Here is a 14152-nt window from a genome sequence, read left to right on the forward strand (position 1 = left end):
AAGGAGAGTGGACTTTGAACAGTTAGCAAGGACTGACTTAACCAAACCTGAATAGCTAAAGGTGGCAGAGGCGGGACTTAACCACACGTCTTTTAAACCCCAACTCTCAGACGCCTTTTCCGTGCACCACAGCCGTCTCTCTGGTAGACCTCAAAGAACCCTGCCACTCAGGTTAACACTGGGTTGACGGTTGGAGAAACAGATTTACACAGTTCTTTTGCGTGCATGCTGTGATGACTACAGCAATGTACTTACTAGAAGTAGGGCTCATCTCACAAATAGCTATGAATAGCAGAAATGTTATTAATTTATGGCATCTTGTATGTGTCTATGCCTGCTATGACCCAGGCAATAGGGACAAGACTACTGAACAAGGAGTGGCTCCTGTATTATATAGAGCACGGATCAGGGAGGACACAGATAAGTATGATGAATATGAGCGCAAAATACTATGGGAGAAATTTTTTTTTTTCTTTTCCGAGATGGGGTCTCGCTCTGTCGCCCAGGCTGGAGTACAGTGGCATGGTCTCAGCTCACTGCAATCTCCGCCTCCCGGGTTCACGCCATTCTCCTGCCTCAGCCTCCCAAATAGCTGGGACTACAGGCATCTGCTACCACGCTCAGATAATTTTTTGTATTTTTAGTAGAGAAGGGGTCTCACCGTGTTAGCCAGGATGGTCTCGATCTCCTGACCTCATGATCCACCCGCCTCGGCCTCCCAAAGTGCTGGGATTACAGGCCTGAGCCACCGTGCCTGGCCACTATGGGAGAAATTTTAAAGATAAGGAAAAATGTTCTGGCCTAAAAGAAAATTCAAAGATGGAAGGGAGGGAATTCAGTACAGTTTGAAAGTACAGTAGGAAGGTGGAAAGATGGGTAGGCATTGATTATGAAAAATGTACAACTTTTCATATCTTTTGCTCTCCTATGGATCCAACCTATCTTTTCATAGGAATGTTCCATTCACGGGCATTGTCTCTGACCTCCCATGCCTTTTCTTATCAAGCCATCTTAATTTTTTCTTTCGGAAGATACCATACTCACACCCATACCCATGTGTGTGTTCGTGTCATAGGTATGAACACTAATGAAACCCACTTTATTAAGAAACACATTTGAATTTACGTATTCAAAGTAGTCAGCTATCTGCAGCTGATATTCCTAGTTGCTCATGCTTCCTTGTTATGAAAACTGTTTTTAGCTGAAACGGTTGTCAGGTGGAATGTCAGACAAACGGAAATTACATTATGTTGCTTAGAGTGTTTTTCTACGTTTCTATATCCTTATAGTTTTTTGTTGTTGTTGTTTTTGATCTATTTGTTCTATCAGTAAGAAAGGAATATTGAAGTCTCCAAGTAAAATTCTGGATTTGTATTTTACCTTTCAGTTTTCTCATTTTTGCTTCATGTATTTTGAATCTCTGTTATAAAGATTATTATAGCTTTGCCATGAATTGACCCCTTAATGATTATGTAGTGTCTGTCTTTATTTCTGGTAATATTCCTAGTTCTAAAGTCTACTCTGATTTTAACAAAGCCATTTTAGGTTTCTTTTGATTACTACTTCCATGGTATATTTTTCTATCTTTTTACTTCCATGCTATATGTTTATGTTTATAATGGGTTTCTTGTAGACAGCATATAGTTGTGTTAGCCTTATTATCTAATCTGACAACATGAGTTTTAAGGGGATTGTTAAATACATTTACTTTTAACATAATTATTGATATAATTTGATTTAAACATAATATTATACTATTTGTTTTCCATATTCTCATCCATTATTGGTCTTTTTTCCTTGTTTTCCTGTACTCCTTTGTAGTAATGAGTACATTTCAGAACTATTTTTAAAAATCTCCATGACTGGCTCATTAGTTACACTTTACGTAAACATTTTTAGTGGTGGCTTTAGGGTTTACCATATATATTTTTAACTTATTACAGTCTACATTCAAATAATATACTTCTTTTCCAATTGCATAAGAATCTTTAAATAGTATACTGCCAAGGATGGTGGTTTCCAGCTTCAACCACGTCCCTGCAAAGGACATGAACTCATTCTTTTTTATGGCTGCGTAGTATTCCACGGTGTATATGTGCTACATTTTCTTTATCCAGTCTATCATTGATAGGCATCTGGGTTGGTTCCAAGTCTTTGCCATTTTAAACAGTGCTGCCATAAACATACGTGTGCATGTGCAGAAAACCAAACACTGCATGTTCCCACTCATAAGTGGGAGTTGAACAGTGAGAACAGATGGACACAGGGAGGGGAACATCACACACTGGGGCCTGTTGGGGGATGGGGGTAAGGGGAGGGAGAGCATTAGGACAAATACTTAATGCATGTGGGGCTTAAAACCTAGATGATGGGTTAACAGGTGCAGCAAACCACCACGGCACATGTATACCTATGTAACAAACCTGCATGTTCAGCACATGTATCCCAGAACTTAAAGTAAAATAAAATTAAAAAATAGTCCACCTCCAAATGTTCCTTCCATTGTGTTATTCTGTGTTTTATTTCTGCCTATGTTATAAACCTGCTAATGCTTTATTACATGTTTTGCTTGAGCCATTGATGCTTTAATGATATTAAACATTTTAAAAATACTTTATATTTACCATTTTTACCATGCCTAGTATCATATTCTTTTATTTTGGTGTGTACACCCAAATTTCCAGCTAGTATCATATTCCTTCTGCCTAAAGAATTTGCTTTAGCATTTCTTATAGTACACATCTGCTGGAAATGAATTCTCTCAGCTTTGGTTTGAAAAAATATTTATTTCACCTTCTTTTTAAAATATGTATCTTCTCTGGTTATAGAATTCTGCAATGACAGTGTTTTTGTTTTGTTTTCCTTTTAGTACTTTAAAGATATTGCTGGCCGGGCGCGGCGGCTCACGCCTGTAATCCCAGCACTTTGGGAGGCCGAGGCGGGCGGATCACGAGGTCAGGAGATCGAGACCATCCTGGCTAACACGGTGAGACCCCCGTCTCTACGAAAAATACAAAAAAATTATCCGGGCATGGTGGCGGGCGCCTGTAGTCCCAGCTACTCGGGAGGCTGAGGCAGGAGAATGGCGTGAACCCGGGAGGCGGAGCTTGCAGTAAGCCGAGATCGCGCCACTGCACTCCAGCCTGGGCGACAGAGGGAGACTCCGTCTCAAAAAAAAAAAAAAAAAAAAAAAAAAAAAAAAAAAAAAAAAAAAAGGTGGGGGGATATTGCTGTGGCTTGTGTAGGTTTTCACATGATATCTGCTATAATTCTTATTTTTGTTCCTCTATAAGTGAAGCTTCTTCTTTATCTGAGGTTTTTGGCAGTTTAACTATAATGTGTCTAAGTGTTTTTGTTGTTTTTAACTTTTATTTATATTATACTATTTTCTATATTACCTGGCCATTTCTAATTTATTAACGTCCACTCCTATCTTTATTGTTACCATTAGCCTACATACTTTGGGTTTAAGTTGCTTTCTTCTAGGTACTTAAAGTATAAATTTAGATCATTGATTTTTAAACCATTTAACTTGTGAGCTATAGTTTGCCAACACTTAATCAAAAGGAATAAAAAAAATGTATAAAATTTAAATGTTTCATTAGAAAAGAAAAATAAGGTAAATATTAAGATACAAAAATTATTTTGCATATGATTTTAAACCAGATATTTTTCTTCTAAAATTTAAACATTTTCTATTAAAATGTAAATGTCAATATAAGTTGTAACTAATGAATATGAACTGTTTTAAGTAAAATTATAAATAAAACCAAAGTGTTACCTACTATTTTGAAGTTTAATATTAAGATTTTTAATTAAAACTATTTGCAATTCTCTTATTTGCAATCTAATTACAAATGCAAAGAATACATATCATGTTTCACACATTACATCTATGTATACAAATTTGGTAACATTTAGTAATTTAGTAACATTAAGCAACTCATTTAAAGCATAAAACCAGTCGCTCAAGGCTACTAAATGTCCACAGTCACCCTGTGCAACTATTTCAAATAACAAGCTAATTGGTTAGTATCTTCAGAATCAAGAAATTAACTAGCACACACGTAGTAAATTACACAGGCCATAAATGGCTAATGTTTCTGGATAAAGAAAGTTGTACCTTTGAAGTTCCTCTCATGGATGGGCAGTTACTTCATGTTTGGTTACTCTGTCGTCTGTCCTGTCACTAGGCTAACTCCAACTTCTGTCCCAGAAGCTTACCCTCACCACCCTAATGTGGGATGAAAGCCTTCCCTTACTATTTTTATTTTTATTTTGCATTTCCCATATTAAGTAAAAATGACCATTTGTCTGTCTTCAGCACTATACTGGCTGAGCAGGGAGCTTCTTTCATTTTTACACTCCTTGATACCTAGGGCCACGCTAACAATTCATTACACTAAAGCAAACATATGCAAACATAGTTATTTAGAATGAACTAGAGAGCATTTCTGTCTTCTTAATCTGTTACCAAAATATAAATGAAGTCAATATTTGATTTTAATTATTTGCCTGCTTTTCTGCATATAATATATGACCTAATCTCTAGAGTACTGTGCTATAAACAGGGGAGAAGGACAATATATAGCCCACTCACACTTGATAAATAACACAAACTGTCATAGCCCTACAGGGGAAAAAATTGTTTGGACTTAGGATATGGGGATGTAAAGATGAAAAAGTCCCAAGATAAAATTCTATTTTCCTCCCAAACACAGATGCCTCTTTGTTAACTTGTCTTTCACCACCTGCTCACTGCTGCTTCAGTATCTCTCTTGTCCCTCACTGTCCCCTGGATCATTCTTTGCCTCCCCAGCCAGAAATAAACAAAACATCCCAGGAAGCACAGCCAGCTGTCTTTTCTTCAGGTTCTCTTTTAAGACCATAAATAAGTATTCCCCAGACCTCTGCATTTAGTAGTCAATTTTCACATTGCTAGTTTGTCATATTATAAAATCGAGGAAGGTCTTTTAAGCAGATTACCACCAGAGTGGTATACTAGAACTGTTGTTAAGTTTTGTCTACCTTGTTTAGACTGCACATAAAAAGAAGCTCTAGTCCGGGTGTGGTGGATCACACCTGTAATCCCAGCACTTTGGGAGGCTGAGGAAGACGGATCACTTGAGGTCAGGAGTTCAAGAGCAGCCCCATGCTGAAACCTCATCTCTACTACAAATACAAAAATTAGCCAGGTGTGGTGATGCATGCCTGTAATCCCAGCTACTTGGGTGGTTGAGGCAGGAGAATCGCTTGAACCCAGGAGGCGAAGTGAGCCAAGATTGTGCCACTGCACTCCAGTATGGGTGACAGAGAATCTGTCTTAAAAAACAAAAAAAGAAAGAAACTCTATATGACTCATCACTAGGGAAATGCAAATGAAACCACAATCAGATACCACTTCATACCCATTGGGATGACTGTTATCAAAATAACAGAATATAACAAGCATTGGTGAGGATATGGAGAAACTGAGACCCTGTGCACTGCTGATGGGAATGTAAAATGGTGCAGCCACTATGGAAAATCATATGACAGTTTGTCAAATAATTCAGAGAAAATTACTCTATGATCCAGCAACTCCACTTCTAGATATACACACAAAATTTATTTTAAAAGCAGGAACCCTAAGAGAGATTCATACGCCCATGTTCATGGCACATTATTCACAATAGACAAAACGTGGAAACAACGCATACATTCATCAGTGGATGAATGGATAAACAAAATATGGCATATACATATATTTGTATATCCTCTTTGGAGAACTGTCAAGTCCTTTGCTCATTTTTAAACGGCAGTATTTGTTTTTATGTTGTGAGTTGCAGGGGTTTGTTTTTGTTTTGTTTTTGAGACAGAGTGTCACTCTGTTGCCAGGCTGGAGTACAGTGGCGTGACCTCAGCTCACTGCAACCCCTGCCTACCGGGTTCAAGAGATTCTCCTGCCTCAGCCTCCTGCATAGCTGGGATTACAGGCGCCTGCCACCACACCCGGCTAATTTTTGAAATTTTAGTAGAGACAGGATTTCACCATATTGGCCAGGATGGTCTCAATCTCCTGACCTCATGATCCACCCGCCTTGGCCTCCCAAAGTGCTGGGATTACAGGTGTGAGCCACTGAGCCCAGCTAGGAGTTTTTAATGTATTCTGAATAATAATCCTTATCAGATATTTGATTTGCAAATATTCCTTCCATTCCATGGGTTAACTTTTCATTCAACAAAGTGAAAAATGTCCTTTGACCACAAAAGCATTATAGTGTCCTTCGATGCACAAAAGTTTTCAATTTTGATGAAGACCAATTTGTATATTTTTTCTTTTGCTGCCTATTACCAATCCAATGTCGCGAAGTTTTCCCCTGTGCTTTTAAACAGTTTTATAGTTCTAGGTCTTACATTTAAGTCTTGGTTTCCTTGCCAAAAATCATTTGACCATATATTCAAAGTTTTATTTCTGGGCACCCTATTCTGTTTCACGGTTCTAAACGTCTGTCTGTATGCCTGTACCACACTGTTTTGATTACTATATTCAGTGTTTTAAGACTATGGTGCTATCTTTCTGCAAAGACCCTAGAAGGCAATGAGCACATTTTGTGTGTGTGTATGTGCGTGTGTGTGTGTGTGAGACACAGTCTCATTCTTTCATCCAAGCTGGAGTGCAGTGGCGCGATCTCGGCTCACTGCAACCTGGGCCTCCCGGGTTCCAGCGATTCTCTTCCTCAGCCTCCCCAGTAGCTGGGATTACAGTCGTGTGTCACCACAGCAGGCTAATTTTTTTGGTTTTTTCTTTTCTATTTTCAGTAGAGACAGAGTTTCACCATGCTGGCAGGCTGGTCTCTACTCCAGACCTCAGGTGACCTGCCCACCTCGGCCTCCCAAAGTGCTGGGCTTACAGGTGTGAGCCACCGCACCTGACCAAGTACATCATTTTTATGGGTGAAAAGTGCCATAGACAGATATTATATTTATTGTCTGAGAAAAAAAGATAAGTAGTTATTATTGCGTGAAAATTCAATACCTGCAAAATAGCCTGTAGTCTTAGTTTCTCTTACCAACTCTATTTTTAAGCAGTTTAACTTGCTGTCAATTAATAATTTGAAACTGCATATATAACATGTAAAAAATTAACTCAAGACCGGGCGCGGTGGCTCATACCTGTAATCCAAGCACTTTGGGAGGCCGAGGCGGGCGGATCACAAGGTCAGGAGATCAAGACCATCCTGGCTAACACAGTGAAACCCCGTCTCTACTAAAAGTACAAAAAAATTAGCCGGGCGCCTGTAGTCCCAGCTACTCGGGAGGCTGAGGCAGGAGAACGGCGTGAACCCGGGAGGCGGAGCTTGCAGCGAGCTGAGATCGCACCACTGCACTCCAGCCTGGGCGACAGAGCAAGACTCTGCCTCAAAAAACAAACAAACAAACAAAAACAAACAAACCAAAAAAATCTTAACTCAAAACATTCACAATTACAGACATTTAAAATGAGTATCTTTACATTCCTTTGGAATTCATGATCTCAATTGTAATAATTGTCAACTATTTACCCACCTAATTTTAAAAGATGGACTCTAACTTCATTAACTTTAACAAAATAATTTTAGAATAATCAGTTTGTAGTAGGTCTTCAATCTCTTTTAAACCTCAGTTTCAAACTATTGGAAAACCACCAATTCTCAGTGCTCCTGGAAGACAACTGAGTCTTTCCTTTCTTTTTTTTTTTTTTTTTTTTTTGCAAACAATAGGAGATTGAGTTCCGACATAAAGCCGCAAATGAGGTAAGCACAGAGAAAATACTTTGCATTCCCAATTTTTTAGTCATGTATCTTCTTAGATAATTAGTAATCAGAAAACTGTATCTAGGAGAAACAGTAATAGGAATGGGGTGATTTAGAGATGGCCCTTTATGATCATCTTTAACTGTATAAAGAATTTTATATGGAGTACAGGCATTAGCTCATTCCTTAAAGCATGGAAAAAGACTCATGTTTATCTTCAAAGCACCATGGTACTCTTCTTTGGGAAGATCCATTTTTCAGATAAGTCCTCTTACCCCTACCTTTCAAAAACCTAAAACATGGTAAAATTATTAAACAAAAACCTCACTGAGATGGCTTTATGATAGAGATTTTTTTCTTTAAATGGGAGAACTGTTTGATAATTGTTTACTCTGTGTTATGCAGTCAACTGTATATAAATAATCTCATGCTATCTTCCTCATAAGCTTGGAGTTATTACCACCTTACAATTAAGGAACCTGAGACTCAGAAAAGACACATTTTTGTCTCCAAACATTCAGTTAATAGCCAGCGAAATTCTTATAAAATTAAAAAGTTTAACCCCTATTTCAATAGGAAAGGAATACATACCAGTGTCAACCATGAAAGGAGCTTATTTTTATAATTCAACTACAGTCGTATTACAGATGTATCCCTAGCATTTGTTATGATTCCTTCCTCATGTCTATTTTTAGCTGTTCCCACCATATTCATTGGCAAGCAGATCCACAATAAAATGCCACTCAAGTTGTCAGGGTAACATTCTTAATTTTTCTGTTATGTTTTTACTTTTAGTTGCTGCAGTTCTAGCACATTTTACTGCATGAGTCTTTATTTAGGCTATTGGACTAAGGTTTTCATCTTAATAAGAGGATATGGGAGCAAATGTTCACCATTTTCCAAATCGCAAAGACATATTTAGAACAAAAATTATACAGCAATTCCTACAGTATTTAATGACATATTTGTGAACCTCTCTTTTTTATTTTAGGCTAGCAAATAACTTGATACTTTAACTTGTTTATTGATGTAAAATTTACATAACAAAAAATTTTAAAGTGTGCATTTTAAAGTATACAATTCAGAGGCACTCAGTACCTTCAGTGTTATACAACCACCACCTCTACCTGGTTCTGAAACATTTTCATCACTCCAAACAGAAACTCCATTTTGATACATTGTAAAGTGTGACTTCTTTAACTTTGTTCTTTTTCAATGTTGTTTTGGCTATTTGGGCTCCCTTCTAATTCCATATGAATTTTAGGGTCAGGTTTTCCATTTCTGAAAAAAAGCTGTTGAGATCTTGATAGGGATTGCATTTAATTTGTAGATGGCTTTGCGAACCACTGACATCTTAATGACATTGTTTCAATCCATGAACATCGGATATCTTTGCATCTATTTAGGTCTTCTTTAATTTCATTTAGCAATATTTGGTATTTTTCATTGTTCAAGTATTATATGCCTCTGTGGTTAAATTTATTCTTAAGTATTTATTTTCATAATATTCTACTATACATGTTTTTTTTCCTCAGTATCATTTTCAGAGTACTTACTGCTAGAGTATAAAAATACAACTGATTCTTGTATGTTGACATTGTATCCTGCAACTATGCTGAATTTGTTTATTAGCCCCATTAGTTTACAGATTCTTTAGAAGTTTTTATATATATGATCATGTTATTGGCAAACAGATAATTTTGCTCTTCCTTCCTGATTTAGATGCTTCATATTTCTTTTTCTTGCCAAACTGCTCTGGCTTAGACTCAAATATAATGTTGAATAGAAGTGGCAAGAGTGGGCATCTTTGTCTTTTTTCTGATCTTAATGGAAAAGCTTTCAGTCTTTCACTAATGAGTATGCTGTTAGCCATGGGTTTTCATGAATGCTTATCATATTGAGGAAATTCCTTTCTGTTCCTGGTTTAATTATTTTAAATATTATAGCTGCTTCAAGGTCAGCCCTATAATAATAAGACCATTCATCTGCATTCTGAAGCAATTTAAACCTACTATCTTTATAATTTAAATCTTAGTTTACAGTGTGGGTAGCCTAGATCATATTATTATTATTCCTATAACCTAGGGATATGTAAGCTCATGGAAATAGGTCCATGACTGTGTTCATATAACAACCTTCATATTTTTGGAAAAGGACAGAGGCCTACTTTAATAACACCTTCTTGAATATTCTGAATAATTATTTTTCTGTTGACTATGCCATAAAGTGTTTTGTAGGATAATGCTTTGATTACTGTGTAGATCCAGTTTTCCGTCGGAATTACAAAAAACAAAACAAAACAAAACAAAAAAACAAAAAAAACCATGTAATTCATAAATAATTGTTCATTTAGCATCCTGATAATTTGGGAAGGGAGAGAAATTGCCCTATGCATCTAAAAGCAAGACACGTTTACAATCGTAGATCTGGGCTTTCCCAAATTATTAGCTAAGTTAGTAGTATTTTGCTTCATTTATCTCACCAAATTAGGCCGTAGAAATCTAGTCTTTTTTTTTAATTCTTGGTCATAGAAAAGTTAATAAAATTGGAACTTCGAAGTTTCCCCACAATAGTTGAGTTATGGAATCTTCCAGATAGGCCAGAAAAAAAGCATTTGGCTATTATATAGAACCTTGGCTCACTGAATACAGCTTTCAGTATATCATTCTTAGAACTATCAAAGATTCAAAGTAGACAACTAGTAAAGTAGGTAATTTTTCAAAAAATAATTTGGGGAAAATAGAAAGTTGAAAGGATTAATCTGTCTTGACCAATTTTTGCAAGTGCTAATCTGGAGACTGATTTGGCCTAATTTTCTTCTCAGTCCTGACTCCTACCAGCTGAGACCACATAGGTAAGACTTTCAACACCCTAGCTCTACAATAAGGGGTCTGCCCAGGTGACATAAAACCTATTCTAGATGCCAGGACAAAATTTGTACTAAGCATATTGCCTTTGATTATGTGGCCTATGTTTATAATTTAACACAAAGAAATGATTTGTGATGACTTAACAAAAGTAAAAATAGTTAAGTTAGAATTACCAATCCAACTTTAGTGGATAACTCTGGCTATATATTTTACTTGTTATCATCTTCTTTAAAGTGTATCAAAATTAAAGCGTGAAATGTTGAAAATAAAAAGCCATTGTCAGAAAACTCTATCAGTCAGAGTTCTCAGGGGATGTAATACTTTTATTTATTGAATTCAGAGGAAAACTGAGGAGACACTGAAAAAACTTTCAAAATAGTTAAGTACTTTCTGACCTTGTAGTCCCAGAAGTATCATCACTATGAACAATTATGATGGTAAAACTAGCCAGGCTCTAGGTGATTTTATGTAGTGTTACTGTAAATAGATGTACTGAATCGATTCTCCCACCTCCCCGGTTTTCTGCCTTTTTCTAAGCATGTAGAAAAATGTTTCCAGTTAGATGACGGTTTTAGGCATTGAAAGTTTAAAAGTGACACGTCTAAATCACCAAACACAATAGGCAGTTTCCCATGGTAATCTAGATAGTGTTTTTAAGATGACAGCTTGCCTACTGTGGCTCATTAGATTTAAACACAAATGGCCTTTGCCACTTAACCTTAATGTCCTTCATTGTCAAATGAGGAAGTTAGAGTAAATTTTTATTACTTTTCAAGGTTCCTTTTAGCTCTGAAATCCTATGCTTTTAAGAAGAATAGTTAATTTGCATTTCTCTGATGGCCAGTGATGATGAGCATTTTTTCATGTGTCTGTTGGCTGTATGAATGTCTTCTTTTGAGAACTGTCTGTTCATATCCTTTGCCCACTTTTCGATGGGGTTGTTTGTTTTTTTCTTGTAAATTTGTTTGAGTTCTTTGTAGGTTCTGGATATTAGCCCTTTGTCAGATGAGTAGATTGCAAAAATTTTCTCCCATTCTGTAGGCTGCCTGTTCACTCTGATGGTAGAGAAATGCAAATCAAAACCACAATGAAATACCATCTCACACCAGTTAGAATGGTGATCATTAAAAAGTCAGGAAACAACAGATGCTGGAGAGGATGTGGAGAAATAGGAACACTTTTACACTGTTGGTGGGATTGTAAACTAGTTCAACCATTATGGAAAACAGTATGGCGATTCCTCAAGGATCTAGAACTAGAAGTACCATATGACCCAGCCATCCCATTACTGGGTATATACCCAAAGAACTATAAATCATGCTGCTATAAATACACATGCACACGTATGTTTATTGCGGCACTATTCACAATAGCAAAGACTTGGAATCAACCCAAATGTCCTTCAGTGACAGACTGGATTAAGAAAATGTGGCACATATACACCATGGAATACTACGCAGCCATAAAAAAGGATGAGTTTGTGTCCTTTGTAGGGACATGGATGCAGCTGGAAACCATCATTCTTAGCAAACTATCGCAAGAACAGAAAACCAAACACCGCATGTTCTCACTCATAGGTGGGAACTGAACAATGAGATCACTTGGACTCGGGAAGGGGAACATCACACACTGGGGCCTATCACGGGGAGGGGGGAGGGGGGAGGGATTGCATTGGGAGTTATACCTGATGTAAATGACGAGTTGATGGGTGCTGACGAGTTGATGGGTGCAGCACGCCAACACGGCACAGGTATACATATGTAACAAACCTGCACGTTGTGCACATGTACCCTAGAACTTAAAGTATAATAAAAAAAAAAAAAAAGAAAGAAGAATAGTTAAAAGCCAATGAAGCACTCTTTCCATTACCATTTGTTTGGAGATGACTTCTTCAAAGGAAATAGTTTCTGAAAGTAGATTCCCAGATCATTCAATATTTTTAGATCGCATTCGAAAGAAAGTATCAGAGAGAATCTAAAACCTACATTATCATGTTCAATAATAAGATGTGTGCTGATGTATTTGGGAATATAAAAGAATATTTCCTTGAGCCTAATCTCTTACTACAGATTATAAGGAGTAAAGACATCACACATTTAGAAGTGTTTTATGTTCTTCTCATAAGCCATCCGATGCCAGGATTACTAGCTCTCTGAATCACATACTTAAATACTTAAAGGTACCATAAAAAGCCTTTAATTAGAGTGCTAATAACAGTATTTTCTGCTGATATAGTACATTAAATGCAAGTGTTCCAAAGGACTCTACAAATTAATGTAGCCTAATAATATTCAGAAACTAGATTTCACACTGCACATGAAGGACTTTGGGGGGAGTGACATACTGTTGTCACTTAAGTCACAGAAATAAACAGACACAAAATGCCATATAGCAATAGTAATATAGAAAATGCTTTTCTTTTGTCCTGAAAAACCCCAAAGGGTTTGGTAAATGTAAATGAATATACCAAACACAGCCCCCCTCTAGACTAGAACACAGAAGTGTGCCTTTGATCACACATGTTAGCACTACAGAACAGTTTGAGCAAGGGTTGTGTTTACTTGAAACTGCAGTGAAGCATTCCTCAATGACAGAGATAAAGATCATGTTGGAATGCTGATAATGCAGGACAGATGAGCCCCCAAATTGGGACATAGCCCAAGAGGATTCTTGGCTTTGCCCAGGAGAGAATTCAAGCATGTGGCTGGGCGCGGTGGCTCACACCTGTAATCCCAGCACTTTGGGAGGCTGAGGTATGTGGATCACGAGGTCAGGAGATTGAGACCATCCTGGCTAACACAGTGAAACCCTCTCTCTACTAAAAGTACAAAAAGTTAGCTGGGCATTGTGGTGGGCACCTGTAGTCACAGGTACTCGGGAGGCTGAGGCAGGAGAATGGCATTGAACCCGGGAGGTGGAGCTTGCAGTGAGCAGAGATTGCGCCACTGCGCTCCAGTCTGGGTGACAGAGCAAGACTCCGTCTCAAAAAAAAAAAGAAAAAGAAAGAGAATTCAAGGATGAGGCGGTGGTGTTAGGCAGCAGCCTTTTATTGAATGGTACTGTTCCTTATGGAGCAGGGCTAACTCACAGGTAGTGCACCCAGTATGGGCTGCTGGCAACTATATTTATAGCCACTTATATTCACTTTCAATTACATGCAAATTAAGCAGTGGGTTAATGCAAATGGAGGTTTGGGTTATTTAGAACTTTCTAGAAAAGGGGTGGTACCTTCTGGGTTATTGCTATGGAAAGGGAGGCAACTTCCAGGTTGTTGCCATGACATTTGTGAACTGTCGTGGCACTGGTGGGAGTGTTCTAGGCTAATAAGCATTGAGAGCAGCTAGGGGTCACTTTCCTTGCCGTCTGCTGGTTCCTGCTGGTTTCCAGTGTCTTCTTCCCTTCATCTGGTGGGGACCGGAAAATAAGCCCTGCCAGTCTCCTACCTCACTAAGAAATAATAGTTTACAAAAATAAGTACACAAATTAAACATAAAACAGGAGAAACAT

The sequence above is a fragment of the Papio anubis genome, chromosome 11, assembly GCF_008728515.1.
Source record: "Papio anubis isolate 15944 chromosome 11, Panubis1.0, whole genome shotgun sequence".
In the NCBI taxonomy this organism is placed as follows: domain Eukaryota; kingdom Metazoa; phylum Chordata; class Mammalia; order Primates; family Cercopithecidae; genus Papio; species Papio anubis.